Here is an 18,464-nt window from a genome sequence, read left to right on the forward strand (position 1 = left end):
GTGGAGAAACAAGAAAATTCCCACTGAAGGTTTCTCTCCGGGAGATAAAGTGATATCAAGTCATTATCTGCCAATCCCACCTGGCCTCAAAACCATTCCTTCCCAGCTCCCTCAAGTGTTCACAATCAGGAAAGTTCTTTCTATGGAACATTTAGAAGTCATGAAGGAATCAAATGGGGACGTTTTCATAGTGAGAGGAGAAGACATCAAGCACTACAATCCACCCTAACAAGGGGCAACCGTCAAGCTAGTGACGTTAAAGAAGCGCTTGTTGGGAGGCAACCCAACCTGAGGTAATACTCCCTTGCTGTTTCTTTTATTTGTTTCAATAAAAAGGTGAAGTAGTTTCTGTGCATTGCAAAGAATTAAGTTTGGTGTTTCACACCAAACAATGAATTCGTGGATCAATAATTCAAAGGGGAATGTGTGACTCTAAGTTTGGTGTTCCACCATAAAGATCAACTGAACACAACAACCTTTGAATTATATGAAAGGAACAACCATTCTAAGCAATCACAGAAATGCTTAAAATCCTTAGCAGCAACATCATTCCAAGGAGAATTCAAGGATTCAAAGAACAGAGAAGTAAGTAGGAGACTAAGTTTGGTGTTCACACACCAACTTAAGACTCAGACACTTGCCCATACATAGTTGAGCTAACCACTCAAGTGCTTGAGAAGCAAGCAACTTCATCACTCTTTGCAGGAAAGGAAACAAGGATCTGAGAAAGAACATGAAGCAACAACTAGGAGAAGAAGGAGAAATCAAATTGTTCCCTGGCAACAAAGAGAAAACAAGGAATTTCACAAGGTGGTGTTGTTCCTTGACAATTCTTTAAAAAGGGCAAACAAAAGCATGCTTGTTCTGGTTTAAACTGTAATTGTTGAATCTTTCTGGAATGTGAAGTTTCTAGTATGTTTGTCTGTTTATTGCTTTGAATAAAGTGAATGCCTAGATGTTTGGATATAACTTCACCTTCTTAAACAAATGCTTGCCATGCTTGTTCTGTTTCCAAAAATAAAAGAAAAGTTTGAACAAAAGTAACTTGGCTCAATTAGTGACAAATCAAGTAGAATTAAGTGGTGGTATGCATGCTTGATTGTTTAGTCAGATCACTGGAAATAGAGTGTAGAATTATCATTTTTTGTGTAGAATTTGAAAACTGTCTATGGATCTTGAGGAATAAATGTCTTTGGCCATGAAAAAGAAAGAAAAAGAAGAAGAAAAAGCCACTGAAAAAAAGGGCAACCAAAAAGCAAAAAATTGAGAAAATAAGCTAGGCACCAATGGTTTGAACTTCGGAGACAAATGTCTGTGGTGTTTATGTATTAAGGATATGCTTGGATGAATAGGTTCTGAGGAGTGTTTCAACACTTGGTAACTTGGGTTAACTAACCCGGGATTATCAACCAAAAGTCCATTATCAAGAGCAACCTAAATACAAAACATTTAGTCACACAAAGAGGTGCTGGATACCAATGTCTCAAGAAGAAATGTGAACTAAAATGCCTGGAGTGGATATGTGTAGTGCACTGATAAGAAAAAGAAAATGCCAAAGGCTTGTGCAACACATGACACTAAGCAAACAAGGAGCAAAGGAGCTCTAAGAAAAAGAAAAGAAAAACAAAGAAGAGAAAAGTGCCAAGGACATAAGAATAACAAGAGGCCATAGCAGTGTTTGATGGATGCAATGAAAAAGTGATAATCTTACCTGATAAGAATGAAAAAGTGATGCTGCAACTTTCTGCATAAAACCCTTCTGATGAACTTCAAATGCTTGCTAATATAGCCAATGTAATTGCTTTCTGTTTCATACTTTCTTCTCAAATAACTCAGGACTTGCTTAGGGACAAGCAAGTATTAAGTTTGGTGTTGTGATGCCAAGGCATCTTAGGCTAGTTTCACTAGCATTTTTCTGTTAGTTTTAGTTGTTTTATGCACTTTCTTGAGCTTAAAGTAACCAAGAATGGTTAAAAGAATAACAAAGCAATGAACCATCCAAACAGTATGATTTTTATGCAAATTTCATGAGTTTTTAGTTATATTACTTGAATGCTATGAATGGAAGATTCTCATGAAAATTTGCAAGACTTTGATGCAGTTGTTTGGATGATTTCAGGAAAGAAGAGGCTAGGCAAGGAAGCAACAAAAATCAATAAAGGAAGCTTGAATATCACATGTGGAGTTTAAGTTCCAGTTTAAGCTTAAACTGGAACTTAAACGGCCAAAATCATAAAAGCTGAGGAAAGGGTGAAAGTGGCGTTTAACCTCCAGTTTAACCTTAAACTGGAAGTTAAACGCCAGAAATGGGAAATGCACCAGGGAGCCATTTCCACGTTTAAGCTCCAGTTTAACCTTAAACTGGAGCTTAAACGTGTTCGACCAAGTTTTCTCCTCCAGGGTTGCTTTCTCCATTTCCAACTCCATCTTTGTTTTCATTTTCCAGAGCTATGAACAACTAAAACCCTTTCATTGGGTTAGGGAGCTCTGTTGTAATTTGATGGATCAATACTAATTTTCATTACTCTTCTTCTATCTTTTCTCTTGATTTTACTAGAAAGCTTTCAATCTTCATCCAATTGGGTAGTTATCTTGGAAAAGAAGCTATTCATACTTGGATCTCTTCTGAACCTTAGAAGAGGAATGAAGAGATCATGCTAGAAATGCTTTCTCATGTTGGACCAAACTGGGTTTGGTTGGGTATGGTGACTATAATCCTACCAGCACTTGATTTGGGAATGCATGTGGTATAATCAGTGACCATACTTCATCTCTTCTCATGAGCAATTGACCAAGGAATTGGCTATTGATCAAGATTTGAGAGATTGAATTACCAAGGAATTGGAATTCGATCACTTAAGATTTCCAAGGAGATCAATGAATGCATTGATTGAGGAAGAGATGAAAATGAACTTGATCCGGAAAATGCAACATCTCCTAAGCCCAATGAATCCCCATTTCTGATCTTACCCATTCTCTTTAATTTCTGTAATTTAATTTTATGAGCATCTTCCCCATTCCCATTTAAGATTCTGCAATTTACTTTCCGCCATTTACATTCAGCTCTTTATTTCCAGCAATTTACATTTTCTGCTATTTACTTTCCCGCCATTTAATTTCCTGCAACTCTCAAACCAAATTCTGCTTCGCTCAACTAGAACATTCCTCTAATTAAAGTTGCTTGACCAATCAATCCCTGTGGGATTCGACCTCACTCTATTGTGAGTTTTTACTTGACGACAATTTGGTATACTTGCCGAAGGAAAATTGTTGAGAGCCAAGTTTCCATGCCATCAAGTTTATGGCGCCGGTGCCGGGGATTGATTTTGTATCAACAATGATTAAATTGGAGGATAACTAATTGAGTATTTTTCTTTTGTTTGATTTAAATTTCTGTTTGAGTTAATTACTTTCAGTTTTAGTTATTTTTCTCCCTTCCCTCCTTACTCCTTTTTATTAGTTATTTACTATTCAGTTCACTAGCCCACTAACTGTTTGATATATTGCATCACTCAAGCTAACAGTAATTTTAACAAGAGTACTTTCTGCAACTATTTCCTTGCTTGTGCCTTGTTGGTTGTATGACAGGGAAAAGAAGTGGGGCTTCAACTTCCTTTGATTCTGAACCTGAGAGGACCTTCCTTAGATTAAGGAGGAAAGCAAGAAGAAAGAGAGTAGTTGGTGCTGAGGAAGAGGAGGAGTACTTTGAACCAGACATGGATGAGAACATGGAGAACCATCATGAAGAAGAGGCTCACAACCATGGCAGAGAAGGTCTAGCAAATCATGCTGGGCAAGAGAGAAGAGTTCTAGGCTCTTACATCAACCCAAACCCAGGAAACTGTGGGAGTAGTCTCCAAAGGCCAACCATACATGCCAACAACTTTGAACTAAAGCCACAGCTCATCACCCTTGTTCAGAACAACTGTTCATTCGGAGGGAGTGTCCAAGAAGACCCCAATCAACATCTAACCACCTTCCTGAGGATATGTGATACTGTGAAGTCTAACGGTGTTCATCTTGACACCTATAGACTACTTCTGTTCCCTTTCTCACTCAAGGACAAGACATCTAAATGGTTGGAATCCTTCCCAAAGGAGAGTTTAGCAACCTGGAAAGATGTGGTAAACAAATTCTTGGCAAGATTCTATCCTCCTCAACAGATTAACAGGCTGAGAGCTGAGGTGCAGATATTCAGGCAGCAGGATGGTGAGACTCTATATGAAGCATGGGAGAGGTTTAAGGACCTGACAAGAAGGTGTCCACTAGATATGTTCAATGAATGGGTGCAGCTACACATTTTCTATAAAGGCCTTTCTTATGAATCAAAGAAGGCAGTAGACCATTCATCCGGGGGATCTCTGAACAAGAAGAAGACCGTTGAAAAAGCCATAGATGTCATTGAAACTGTAGCAGAGAATGACTATTTCTATGCTTCTGAAAGAGGCAACACTAGAGGAGTGATGGAACTAAACAATGTGGATGTACTGCTGGCCCAAAACAAGCTTATTACCAAGCAACTAGCCGACCTCACCAAGAAGATGGAGAGGAACCAAGTAGCAGCAATCACCACCTCATCAGCAACTCAAGAGGGAGTGAATGCTGAGGCAGAGGAGGAGCAAGAACAAGCCAACTATATTGGAAACTCACCCAGGCAGACCCATGATCCATACTCCAAAACCTACAACCCTGGTTGGAAGACCCAAACTTTGGATGGGGAAATCAACAAGATCAAAGCCAAGATCAGAGACGTCACAACCCCAACAACCATGCAGCTCACCAACATTCTACACAGAGATCATATCAGCACCACCCTAACAACACCTCTCCACATCCATACCAAAACCAAAATGACCCAACTCACCCATCCACTCTCAACTCACCATCATCTGAAGAAAGACTCTCCAAAATTGAGACTCTGCTTGAAGGCATATGCAAAGAGATTCAAGATAATAAGGTATTCAAAGAGGAGGTGCGAGCTAGTATCAAGAACCAGGGGGACACCATCAAGAGGCTGGAATTTCAAGTGGGATACTTATCTAAAAAGATTCCCAAACCTACTGATAGCTTCCCAAGTGACACAGAGAAAAATCCGAGAGGTGAAGCAAAGAAAGTCAGATGGGAAGATTACAAGATGGTTACTATAAGTAGTAAGGAGGCTGAGGAAAAGCAAAACAAGCCATTAGAACAACTTGGAGAGACATCAGTAGAGAAACAGGAAAAGGATCACCAAGAACCCAAAATTTCACAAAAAGAGCTGACACAGAAGGAGCTGCTGAAACTCTATGCACCTTTTCCCCAATTACTCAATGGTGCTGTAGAGAAGAGAATATACTTAAGGTTTCTTGACCTGTTTGCATCCCTCCATGTAAACATACCATTCATCAAGGCTCTCCAACAAATTCCATCATACATTAAGTATATGAAGGAGCTGCTGACTAGAAAAAGCTCACTCAAGGGAGGACAAACAATAGTGATGAATAAGGAGTGCAGTTCTCTCATTCAACCAGATTTGCCTATAAAAAGGAAGGACCCAGGGAGCTTTCACATTCCCTGTGCAATAGGAGAAACAAGGTTTGATAGAGCACTCTGCGATTTGGGAGCAAGCATCAACTTAATGCCTTTATCCTTTATGAAGAGGCTGCAGATCAATGAGATAATGCCCACGGATGTAGTCATCAGGCTGGCTGACAAAACTCAAAAACAAGCAATAGGAGTGGTGGAAAACGTGGTAATAAAGGTTGGGAAATACTTTCTTCCTACAGACTTTATCATCTTAGACATGGAAGAGAGTCACACTCACCCAATCATATTGGGAAGACCATTCCTAGCTACAGCCGAGCACTCATAGATGTGGAGCGAGGGGAGCTAATTTTGAGAATCCATGATGAACAACTCAGCTTCAATATTTTCAAACTCTCACAAGAAACAGACCAAGAGAACAAGGAACCAAGCAAAGATTGTAATGAGATACTGAGGGAGGAAGCAAGCACTGAAGTACAACCAACACCTCTGGGAAACCCTTTAGTTGATGAACAAGGCAATCAGCAGCTGTCACAGCTCAAAGAAAAGCTGGAGGAACCTAAACCACCAGAGGCATATGAAGCCAACAACAAAATTCATTTAGAAGAAGAAATCACAAAGAGCAAGGCAACATCAAATGGAACAAAGAAGAAGGTACCAAGAAGGTAGAGGAACAAGAAAATCCCTACAGAGGACTTTTCTCCGGGGGATAAAGTGATCTCAGCCTACTTCCCAGATATTCCACCTCATCTCCCCACTATCCCATCTCAGTTACCTAAGGTCTTTACCATCAACAGAGTTCTTTCCTTAGAACATGTGGAGATCCTTGATGAAGCCAATGGATATAGGTCTACTACAAGAGGGGAAGATCTGAAGCATTACCAACTGCCATGACAAAGGCAAAACGTCAAGCTAGTGACGCTAAAGAAGCGCTACATGGGAGGCAACCCATGTTTTACATGCTTTTAAAAGTAGTTAATAATGCAAGGTTCAGGGATTTCAAATCAACTTGACATTGACTTGAATGAATCCTTGTGTGCAACATATAGTGAAGAACAAGTTTGGTGTTCAAGGCGCACTAAGAGAACATCAATGTAACCCATATCATGTCACTCTTAGGGGTCTTGAACAAATCTTTTACACCACACGGCACCAAACTAAGTTTGGTGTTGCCAATGTTGCTCACATGGATGTTGAGTTAGTCAGTTGGTTTGCTCTAATGAATGGCACTTAGTTAGTTAAAACAAAAACTTTAAAAAAAATAGTTATTCTTTTTTTTTTTGCCGCCACTTTTCACACATATTTTTTTTTATCACAATTCTTTTATTTTGTAGGAGAGAAGAAAGGAGTATTGAAGTGGATTGAGTGGACAATTAAATGAGGAGGGTTCGGCCACTTCATAAAGGGAGAATACACACGTTTCTCAAGGGGAAATGAATTGGGAAATGTGCCATGCAACATTGAAAGAACGAGACCCTTGAAGACCGAACCAATCTTCCTCATAAAGATGATGATCCTTGTGCTCATCCCCTGCAGAATCCCATCTGTTCATCATACACCAACCCTATCAATCCACACCTTTCATCCACACACTACTTCCCTATATAAGTGATTCACACTAAGTACACCCTTAACATTCCAATTTCACTCCCTACACTTCTCATTCTCGAAACCAAACACTCTTCCACCCTCTTCACACATCAACTCAAACTCATGGCATCATCAAGCTCCAAGAGACAAAAGAGAAAGGAACCAGTGGAGAGCATTCCTTTCGATGAGAAGAGATTCAAAACTGCATTCCATGAACTTGAATTTAAACGGATAAAGCTCAAGAAGATACTGCCTGAGTTAACGTTCCAAATTGACGAGGATGAGTGCCCACAGATTCGAGAGAAGATTGAACAAAGGGGTTGGCAAAGGCTTACGAACCCGGAGGGGAAGATAAATGCAAACCTCATCAAAGAGTTCTATGCAAATGTGGTCAGAGAAGACAAAACCAAGGCCCCCACCTTCAAAAGTTACGTAAGAGGGAGAGAGGTGGACTTTAGCCCAAATGCTATAACAAGAACTCTTCAGCTGAAATCACCACATTTTGATGAGCTTAGTTATCATGCAAGGATAAGTAAGAGCCCTGACAATGGTGAACTCGAAGAAATAGTGACTGACATATGTGTCATAGGAGCTAACTGGGAAAGGTATGCGGATAAGAGACCCCGGTACATCAAGAGGGGAGACCTTAGCCCGGAAGCCAAGGGGTGGTTTGAACTCATGAGGAGGTCTATCCTCCCAGCTGCAAATGATTCAGAGGTCAATATTAATCGAGCGACTATGGTACATTGCCTAGTACAGGGTGGAGAAATCAATGTGCATGAACTCATAGCTGAGGGGATTCACGAGTCAGCTGAGAAGGTTGATTCGGGTGCCAGGCTTTGGTACCCCAGCACCATTCTCAGATTGTGTACAAAGGCCAAGGTAGTCTTCGAGGATAGCAATCCAGACTGGGTGAACCCTGGGAGGCTAGTTACACTTCAACGTCTGATCTATACTACGCCCGCCCAACAACAAAGAAGACCTCAAATAGGAAAGCAAAAACCAAAAGAAGGAGCCCACTAAGAAGAATCTCATCAGGAAGAACACCAACAAAGAGAATATTATGACCCAACCAACATAAACCTGAATCACATTCATGGAGCCATTGAGGAACTAGCAAGGAGTTATATGGAGGGACAAGAACAACAACTGCATGTTCAAGCTCAAAGGATGGATCGTCAATAAGAACTCTTTTCTAATTGGATGAATCAACAAGGGGAGTGGCAGAAACAGCAAATGGAACATTATTCTCAGCTCACTCAAGCCATCAATCAAGTGTCTGAAAGGCAAGAGCGTCAAGATAAGCGCCTTCAAGAACTCAACCAACGCCAGCTAGCTCAGACGAAGGCATTCAATGAGTTCAGTGTACTTAATGAAGGACGGCAACTACATAGAGAGGAGTTCAACATAAACACTCAAGCCAAGTTGAACTACATGTCTAGTCATATGCATAATCTACACTATGCCATCCCTACATATGATGAGGTCCAAAAAGATTTTGTGGAACAAGAAGAAAGGAAGGTGAAACAGCAGAAGGAAACACTGAAAAAGAAGATGGAAGATGCTGGTTTTTGGAAGAAGTTGATTGGAAAAGGCAAGAGAAGTGGGAGTACAAGCACTCAAGAGAAACACAAAGAGGACAAGCAAGAGGAAGAGCATGGGCAACCCCATGAGTAAAAGGTGGTGGAGTTCCCTCTTCGTTCCATCTTTTTCAAGCTTTAAATAAGAAAAATCATGTATGAAATAGAACATGTTCCATGGTAGTTTAGAAATTTTCAATTCTGTCTTTAAGTTTTTCATTGCCTAGGTCTGTGATTACTAGTCAAGTTGCCTGTTTTCAATTTCATCCTGCTTATTGTGTTGCTTGTCTCCTTTTGAATCAAATAAAAAGAGAATGTGTGTTATCAAAGACCAGAGTGGAGTTCATATTGTGGAGTAAGTTCCTTAGTGTGTGATGTGGTCATAAGTTAGCTAAGTTGGTTCACCAACAAGGGTGGGAAGATAACTATCTGACCTGAATCATATGCTTGAAACACACCCCATGAGACTAGCTAAATAACAAGATCCTAATAAGAAAAAGGGGAAAAGAACAATAAGAGTTGAAAAAGAAAGAAAAGTTAATAAAGAATAAGGCTAGGCACCAAGGGTTTGAAACTTGAAAGATGTGTCTGTGGTGCTCCTGTACCAAGGATCTGCTTGGATGAATAAGTTCGTAGGAGTGCTTCATCACTTGGTAACTTGGGTTAACTAACCCGGGATTATCAACTGAAAATCCACTATCAAGAGCAACCTTGCTACAGAACATTTAGTAACCCAAAGAGGTGCTGGACACCAAGGTCACAAGAAAATAAACAAACCATGTGCCTATGGTGTGTATGTATGGGGGAAAGAGACTTAAGGGAGTAAGTCCTTAGGGGTGTCTCAACACCTAGCACCTTGAACCAACTGGTTCGGGAGTGCTGGCTGAAAGCTTATCTTAAAGAGTCGCCCCCGCACAGAGCGCCTAGTCTAAGAACACAAACAAGCCCTGAAATAACAAAAAGGATCAATGAATAAAAGTCTCATGGGATGCAATCAAGTGAGTGTTCTAGGACATGATAAAGGTCTGAAAGTCAGTGAAGGAATGAACCTAAGTTGCTATGCATGAAACCACCATAAAACCAAAGGACATAACTTCCACAATAATGACTCATTTCTCTTGGCATTCCATTCATCATTCTCTTGTTCCAGTACTTGCTTAGGGACAAGCAAGCTTTAAGTTTGGTGTTGTGATGCCAGGGCATTTTGGCCAGTTTCACTGACCCTTTCTTTATTGTTTTTAGGGTAGTTTCATGCATTTTCTTAGGGAATAAGCAAGTTTTGGGTAGAATTTCACTTACATCTTAATTCAGGCATACATTGTGCACTTTACATGATTTCATGAGGATTTTGCATGAATTGAATGACAAATTGGATGATGCAATTCTCATGACTTGGACTAGACTTTGATGCACTTTATTGCTTGATTTCAGGACAAAGGAAGCAAGGAAGAACCACGTTAGCAGCCACGTTGGTTTAACTAACGTGACCACTAACGTGGAATAGGAGCCAGCTTGCAACGTTAATGAGAAAAGTAATCGCCAATAACGCCCTCGATGCCATCATAGCCCACGTTAAGAGTCACGTTAACTAAGTTAACATGAACTCTAACATGGAAGAAAGAAAATGGAGCCAACATTAGTGCCACTCACCTTTGTCACTAACGTTGGACCAAGCTCATAGGTGGCCACATTAAGAGCCATGTTAACTTAGTTAACGTGCACACTAACGTTGGGAAGCAAAAAATAACCCAACGTTAGTGACACTCACCTTTGTCACTAACGTTGGCCAAGCCACAATGAGCCACGTTAACTCCCACGTTAACTTAATTAACGTGGAAGCTAACGTGGAGAAAGCATGTGATCGCCAACATTAGTTCAACTTACCTTTGTCACTAACGTTGGGGTGAACCCACACAAGCCACTATGAGCAACATTAACTTCCACGTTAACTTAGTTAACGTGGAGGCTAACGTAGATAAGAGAGATGATGAGCCAACGTTAGTGACACTCACCTTTGTCACTAACGTTGGAGATGGCTAGCATTACTATGTTAGAAGCCACGTTAACCTAGTTAACATGGACTCTAACGTGGAAAGTAAGGGCACATTGGAACGTTAGTGACAAAGTAAGTGTCACTAACGTTCTCGAAGGATTGGCAAGCTTACGTTAAGAGACACGTTAACTTAGTTAACGTGGACTCTAACGTAGGGGGAAGGGAAGACTCTCAACGTTATTGGGAAAGGTGAGTCCCAATAACGTGTGCGAAGGACCAAGAGGCAACGTTAGTGGTCACGTTAGTGCCACTAACGTTGAAGTTAACGTGGATCATCCCTGGGTGAGGAATGTTAGTGAAAAAGGTGATTGTCACTAACGTTCTCGAACCCACACTCTCACTTAACGTTAACGCCACTAACGTCCTGAGCTAAAGACCATTCCTACTTCACACTTTCTCTCTGCAAGTAAAGCTAAGCCCACTGCAGAAGATAACTGCTTCAAACTCAAGATCCAAAGGCCCATATCCAAGACTTGAAGAACCAACTAGAAGATCAGAAGAGTAGTATATATAGGGGTAGTTTTGAATTAGGAAAAAGCTTTGGGGGGATTGGAAATTGTGAACTACTCTCTGTATAATTTACTTTCTCTGCACTTCTAGTTCTAATTTTCATGATGTATTCTCCATCTTTGTTTTCATTTTCCAGAGCTATGAATAACTAAACCCCTTTCATTGGGTTAGGGAGCTCTGTTGTAATTTGATGGATCAATACTAATTTTCATTACTCTTCTTCTATCTTTTCTCTTGATTTTACTAGAAAGCTTTCAATCTTCATCCAATTGGGTAGTTATCTTGGAAAAGAAGCTATTCATACTTGGATCTCTTCTGAACCTTGGAAGAGGAATGAAGAGATCATGCTAGAAATACTTTCTCATGTTGGACCAAATTGGGTTTGGTTGGGTATGGTGACTATAATCCTACCAACACTTGATTTGGGAATGCATGTGGTATAATCAGTGACCATACTTCATCTCTTCTCATGAGCAATTGACCAAGGAATTGGCTATTGATCAAGATTTGAGAGATTGAATTACCAAGGAATTGGAATTCGATCACTTAAGATTGCCAAGGAGATCAATGAATGCATTGATTGAGGAAGAGATGAAAATGAACTTGATCCGGAGAATGCAACATCTCTTAAGCCCAATGAATCCCCATTTCTGATCTTACCCATTCTCTTTAATTTCTGCAATTTACTTTTTTGAGCATCTTCCCCATTCCCATTTAAGATTCTGCAATTTACTTTCCGCCATTTACATTCAGCTCTTTATTTCCAGTAATTTACATTTTCTGCTATTTACTTTCCCGCCATTTAATTTCCTACAACTCTCAAACCAAATTCTGCTTCGCTCAACTAGAACATTCCTCTAATTAAAGTTGCTTGACCAATCAATCCCTGTGGGATTCGACGTCATTCTATTGTGAGTTTTTACTTGACGACAATTCGGTATACTTGCCGAAGGAAAATTGTTGAGAGACAAGTTTCCATGCCATCACATACTTAAGATTTTCAAGGCAGCTCAGATGGTCCGCAACTAAATTTTTTGACCCACTTTGATTCCTAATCTCAATGTCAAACTCTTGCAAGAGCAAGATCCAACGTATGAGCCTAGGTTTCAACTCATTCTTTATCAACGAATATTTTAGGGCTGCATGATCCGTATACACCACCATTTTGGAGCCTAGCAAATAAGATCTAAATCTATCCAATGCATGAACAATTGTTAGAAGCTCTTTTTCCGTAGTGATGTAATTGGATTGCGCCGCATTCAATGTCTTTGAGGAATACGCAACTATGTAAGGGAGCTTACCATCGCGCTATGCAAGCGCGGCACCTACGGCATGATTTGACGCGTCGCACATGATTACGAACGGCTGCGTCCAGTCAGGGCCCCTCACAATTGGTGCCGTGGTAAGAGCTCTCCTCAACTCCTCAAATGCTTCCACACAAGCACTATCAAACTCAAAGTCTACGTCCTTTTGCAGTAGGCACGATAACGGCAATGCAATCTTGCTAAAATTCTTGATGAAGCGCCTATAGAATCCTGCATGCCCCAAAAAAGAACGGACCTCCCTCACAAAAGAGGGGTGAGGTAAACTGGAAATGACATCAACCTTGGCCGGGTCCACAAAAATGCCCTTATCAGAAACTATGTGTCCTAACATTATGCCTTGTCTCACCATGAAGTGACATTTTTCGAAATTGAGGACAAGGCTAGTGTCAACATACCTCTCTAAGACCTTAGCCAAGTTCTCTAAACAACTATCAAAAGAAGTCCCATATACACTGAAATCGTCCATAAAGACTTCCAGACAACTCTTCATAAGATCAGAAAAAATACTAGTCATGCACTGATGAAAAGTGCGGGTGCATTTCATAACCCAAATGGCATCCTTTTGTAAGCAAAGGTGTCAAAGGGACAAGTAAAGGTGGTCTTTTCCTGATCCTCAGGAGCAATATGTATCTGGAAGTAGCCAGTAAAACCATCAAGAAAGCAGTAATGAGATTTACCTGCAAGTCGATCCAACATCTGGTCAATGAATGGCAAGGGGTAATGATCTTTCCTTGTTGCGGCATTTAGATTCCTATAATCAATGCATACCCGCCAAGCATTTTGCACCCTTGTGGTGACCACTTCACCATCATCTTTCTTGACAGTAGTGATTCCTGATTTCTTTGGAACAACTTGAACTGGGCTCACGCACTCACTATCAGAAATCGGATAAATAATACCCGCATCGAGCAACCTTGTGACTTCCTTTTTCACCACATTAAGAATGGTGGGGTTGAGCCTTCTTTGGGGTTGTCTAACTGGCATACACATACGGGGGTCAATCCCCACAATGTCGGGCAAGCTCCAACTGATTGCTTTCTTGTGCTTCCTTAGGACCTCTAGGAGCTTCCCTTCTTCTTAGCTAGAGAGCTCACTAGCAATGATTACCGAAAACCTTTGGTTGTCCTCAAGGAATTAATATTTCAAGTGAGAAGGTAGAGGCTTTAATTCGATTTTCGCTTCAAGTTGAGGTTCTTTTTCACCAAGATCATGAAGCTCATCCTCATCGGTTTTCTCTTGTCTATCCTCATGTTTATCTTTCCCTTCAATAACAGGATAGTACGACCTGTTGCAATCTTCTCTTTGTATCTCTGCTACTACCTCATCAATCACATCACAATGGAGGACGTAGTGTTCTTCAGGTGGATATCTCATGGCCTCTTCCAAGTTAAACTTGATGGTCTTGTCACCTACCTCAAAAGAGTATGTGCCGGTAAAGGCATCCAATTTAAATTTAGAGGTCTTCAAGAAAGGTCTACCAAGAAAAACGGAGGAAGAACTTCCCTTATCCGTCCGAGGCATTTCAAGGATATAAAAATTAACCGAAAACACTAAATCCTTGATTGTCACAAGCACATCTTCCACTATCCCTACTACGGAGATCACACTCTTGTCGGCTAAGGCAAATTTGGTGGCCGACCTTTTCAATGGGGCTAAGTTCAACCTTGTAAATATAGAGTGGCATGATACTCACACAAGCCCCCAAATCACACATGCAATCATAAAAGGCAACCTCACCAATCCAACAAGATACTAAACATGGTCCGGGGTCACTACACTTTTCTGGAATAGGCTTCATCAATGAAGAAATGGAACTACCCAATGACAATGTTTCCAACTCACCAATCCTATCTTTGTGTGTGCACAAGTCCTTTAAAAACTTAGCATACTTCGGAATTTGTTGAATGGCAACAAGAAGTGGGATGGTTACCTCAACCTTCTTGAATACTTGAAGCATGTTTAGGTTAAACTCTGGAATTTTCTTGGCCTTCTTTACCATGGAAGGGAATGGATTCATCCATTATAGCCTTCCTCTTAGGCTCCTTAAGGCTCACTTCTTCTTCCTCTTGCTTTGTGTCTCCCCCATCCTTATGTAGAACTTCAACAACCACTTCTTCCTCATGAATGTCTTCCATGACCCTAGGGGGTATCTCTTCCAATGTAGTCCCCGACCGTAGAGTAATGGCGTTGAGACCGCCCTTTGGGTTTGGAAGGGGTTGGGATGGAAGGTTAGAAGAGCTTGAGGTTTGGCTGGTGTTGGTATTGTTGGAAGAAGGTAGGGACATCCTTGAGAGCATTTCGGTTATGTTGGACAATTGAGCACTCATGCTACTAAATTGTGCATTGAGATTCCTAGTGTTCTCCTCATTTCTCTCTACCATAACCCTAAGTCTCTCTTGCTCTTGGTAGAGTGCACAGTTAGAGTCATCACCTTGGTTGGTGGAAGAAGAAGAATATTGGTTGGATTGTTATCTTTGGTGAGGCGGTTGGTATCTATTGTTGTTGTTTTAGTTTTGTTGTGGGTGTTGGTATGGTTGGTTATGGTGGTTTTGGATGGCTTGGTGGTTATTATTGTGGTATTGGAAAGAAGATTGGTTGTTGTTGTGGTAATGAGAAGATGAGCTTCCTTGGTTCCATCTTTGATTGTGGTTGTTCCCTTGAGCATTGTTCCTCTACCCTTGATTAGAGCTATTACCATGAGAGTAATTATTTTCGCCTTGAGATTGATAGGGTGGACGGTTGTTATAGTTCACATTGGCTACCGCAATAGTGTAATCCTCTTGGACTTGATGACATTGGTCGGTGTAATATGCAGTACTAGAACATAAACCACATACTCTAGGAGGTCCTTCAAGTTGGAGGATTTGAGGTGGGGCTTGGATGGATTGGATTGATTGAAATACCTTTTGTTCCTTGCGAATCTCCGTGAGGAGAGTGGTCATGTCTCCAAACACTTTAGTCAAAGCCGATTCGGAAGGTGCTTCCATCACACTCTTGGGAGGATTGTTCCTCACCCTCACATGTTGGGTAGCCTTGGCGACATCATTGATCAAACTCCATGCTTCTACCACTGTCTTGTTCTTAGAAAGGGAACCACCACTAGAGGAGGTGAGCAATCTCTTATCCGCTGAACAAAGACCTCCAGTGAAATAGCTAATGAGTAAGTGAGTGTCTAACCCATGATGTGGACAAAATTCCAACAACCTTTTAAATCGAGTCCAATATTCAAAGAGTGTCTCTTGGTCTGTTTGCATTATACCAGAAATTTTCTTCCGGATGTAGTCGGTCTTCTCTGGGCGGAAAGAACTTGTCTAAGAACTCTCTTCTCAATAAGTCCCATTCAGCCACCACTTTATCCAGCTGGGAGTAGAACCACTCTTTTACTGACCCCTCAAGAGAGAAGGGGAAAGCAAAATCCATGATAGCAATCTCATCGGCACCATGCCTTTGGGCCGTTGATACGAAAAAAATTATTTCTCGTTAATAACTACCGGCAAGTGCACCGGGTCGTATCAAGTAATAAAACTCACGAAAGAGTGAGGTTGATCCCACGAGGATTAACAGATTAAGCAAACAATTGTTAGTTGATTATCCTAGTTAGACAATTCAGATTGGAGTGATAAGCAAACAGAATTGTAAATTGCATGAAAGTAAAGGAAAGCAATAAAGTGCAGGAAAGTAAATAGCATAAATGTAAAGTACAGGAAAGTAAATTACTGGAAATGTAAATAACATAAAGTAAGTAAAAGAAAGAAAAGATAAAATAAACATTGGGATTAAGAGATATTGCATTCTCCAGATTAATTGATTTCATCTCATCTTCAATCATGCAACTCATTGACCTCTTGGCAATCATGATTGATTGAGCCCCAATTCCTTGGTGACTCAATCTCTCAAATCTTGATCAATAGCCAATTCCTTGGTCTAATTGCTCATGAAGAGAGATGAAGCTTGGTCTTTGATTATACCACACACTTTCATAGAACCAAATAATCGAGAGATTAAATGTCACCGAATCCCATCCATACCCAAATCTACTCAAGTGTGAGAAGGATTTTCAAGCATGATTTTATGTTTCCTCTTTCAAGGTTCCCATGAAACCCAATTTGCAATCAATATCTTTTCCAAGATAATCGAACACTAAAATAAAGAACGAAAATCCTTCAAGTAAATTAAAGAGAGATGAAGAGAAGAAAAAGAATAAAAACAATCAATCCTTCAAATAGCAATAGAGCTCTCTTTTCCAATGGAAAGAGTTAGCAATACATAACTAAAATATTTACAAAAGTAAGAAAGAAAAGAGAAGAAAAGTGTGGGTGAGAAGAGGGAGTCCGAAGACCCCTCTCCGTAGCAGCTTCCAGTCCAGTATTCTCTCTCTAATTCTATGAAACTAAGGCCTTTATATAGGCTTTCCTAAATTACAAATTGAAATAAAATTGAATACAAATTACAATCAAATGCAAATTAACTATTCTATATTATTCTTGTGGCCTTGATTTGTTTACAATTGTGGGCTTGCTTCTGTGATTGAAAAATGATTCAGAATGAGGCTTCAAGAAAGCATAGCGCTGTTCAGGAGAGCGGAGCGCTCATGCACCCACGCGTACACGTCACCCACGCGTGCACGTCATCACTGCTTTTGGCCCTTGTCACGCGTACGCGTCACCTACGCGTGCGCGTCATTCAGCATTTTGGCACTTGTGACGCGTACGCGTCACCCACACGTATGCGTGGCCCTTCTAAAATGCCACTTTCACGTGTTCGCGTCATCCATGCGTACGTGTGGTCTTCCAAAATTATCACTTCGATGCATATGCGTCACCCACGCGTACGCGTTACTGGTGAATTTTCCAGCTTTACTATCGCAAGCGCTCTTGAAGAATAACGTAGCGCTCGCGCCAAGGGCACTCTTTTGTGCTTCTTCTCTGCTTCAGTCTTTAAACTCTTTTCTTCTTTCATGCTTCTTTTGTGCTTTTTACTTCTTTTTCCACTATTTTCTAAGAAATAGATAAAACTAAAAGGGATGAAAGTAATCTATGATTTAAGCACAAAAAACTCAATAATTAAGCATGATTAATGAAAATTAAAGGTGAAAAAGCATAGACACTACAAGAAAAATCACTTTTAGCGACCATTTATTTTGCTTTTAGCGGCAAGAAAAATAGCCACTAATACATTTACTGGAATTAGTCATTAGCCGTCTTATGTTTTGCCGCTAAAAGGTTTTAGCGACAATTATAACATTTTCCGTTAAAGACCATTTTAATGGCTACAAAAAGTATATAACTTTTAGCGGCCATTTTCTTGGCAATTTATATGGCCACCAAAAGTAATTTTAAGATTGCAATGTTATTCACTTTTAGTAGCCATTACTATTGCCACCAAAACTCATTTTACCGGCAATTTATATTATCACTAAAAATAATTCTAAAATTGTAATATTATTTACTTTTAATTTCCATTACTATTGCCGCTAAAATATTAAGACTTTTTTAGTTATATTATACTCATTTTCTTAGAAGCAACGAACTATCTTTTTTCTAGAATCAAGTATATATTTTTGCCAACAATAGTTATTATTATGCATAATATAAATATACTGAAATTAATTACTATAAAATGAGATATTTTATTAAACTCAAAATATTGATACACAAATTTCTCTTGAAAAGTAACAAACTATGTTACAAATCTAACAAAAAATACTACAAGCCTATACCTATGTAGACCAGTTAATACAACTTCAAAAGGATTAGGCGCGAAGGTAGACCAGTAGTTGTATTTTGCTTCAGCAATATCAGCAGAATACCTGAAATATATTTCAGAGCTATCAATTGCAACAAAATGGAAGTTTCTCTAATACAAAGCTAATACTTTCTAAAT

At 40.1% G+C, this 18,464-nt stretch overlaps 1 non-coding gene across 1 annotated transcript; it reads right to left on the bottom strand.

The window, feature by feature from the left end:
* Positions 1 to 4,169: 4,169 nt before the first annotated feature.
* On the bottom strand, positions 4,170 to 4,276 carry LOC112731392 (small nucleolar RNA R71). The gene has a single exon (XR_003167171.1). It is a non-coding gene; the product is annotated as a small nucleolar RNA R71 (small nucleolar RNA).
* Positions 4,277 to 18,464: the final 14,188 nt, after the last annotated feature.

This window comes from Arachis hypogaea, chromosome 12 (genome assembly GCF_003086295.3).
Source record: "Arachis hypogaea cultivar Tifrunner chromosome 12, arahy.Tifrunner.gnm2.J5K5, whole genome shotgun sequence".
In the NCBI taxonomy this organism is placed as follows: Eukaryota; Viridiplantae; Streptophyta; class Magnoliopsida; order Fabales; family Fabaceae; genus Arachis; species Arachis hypogaea.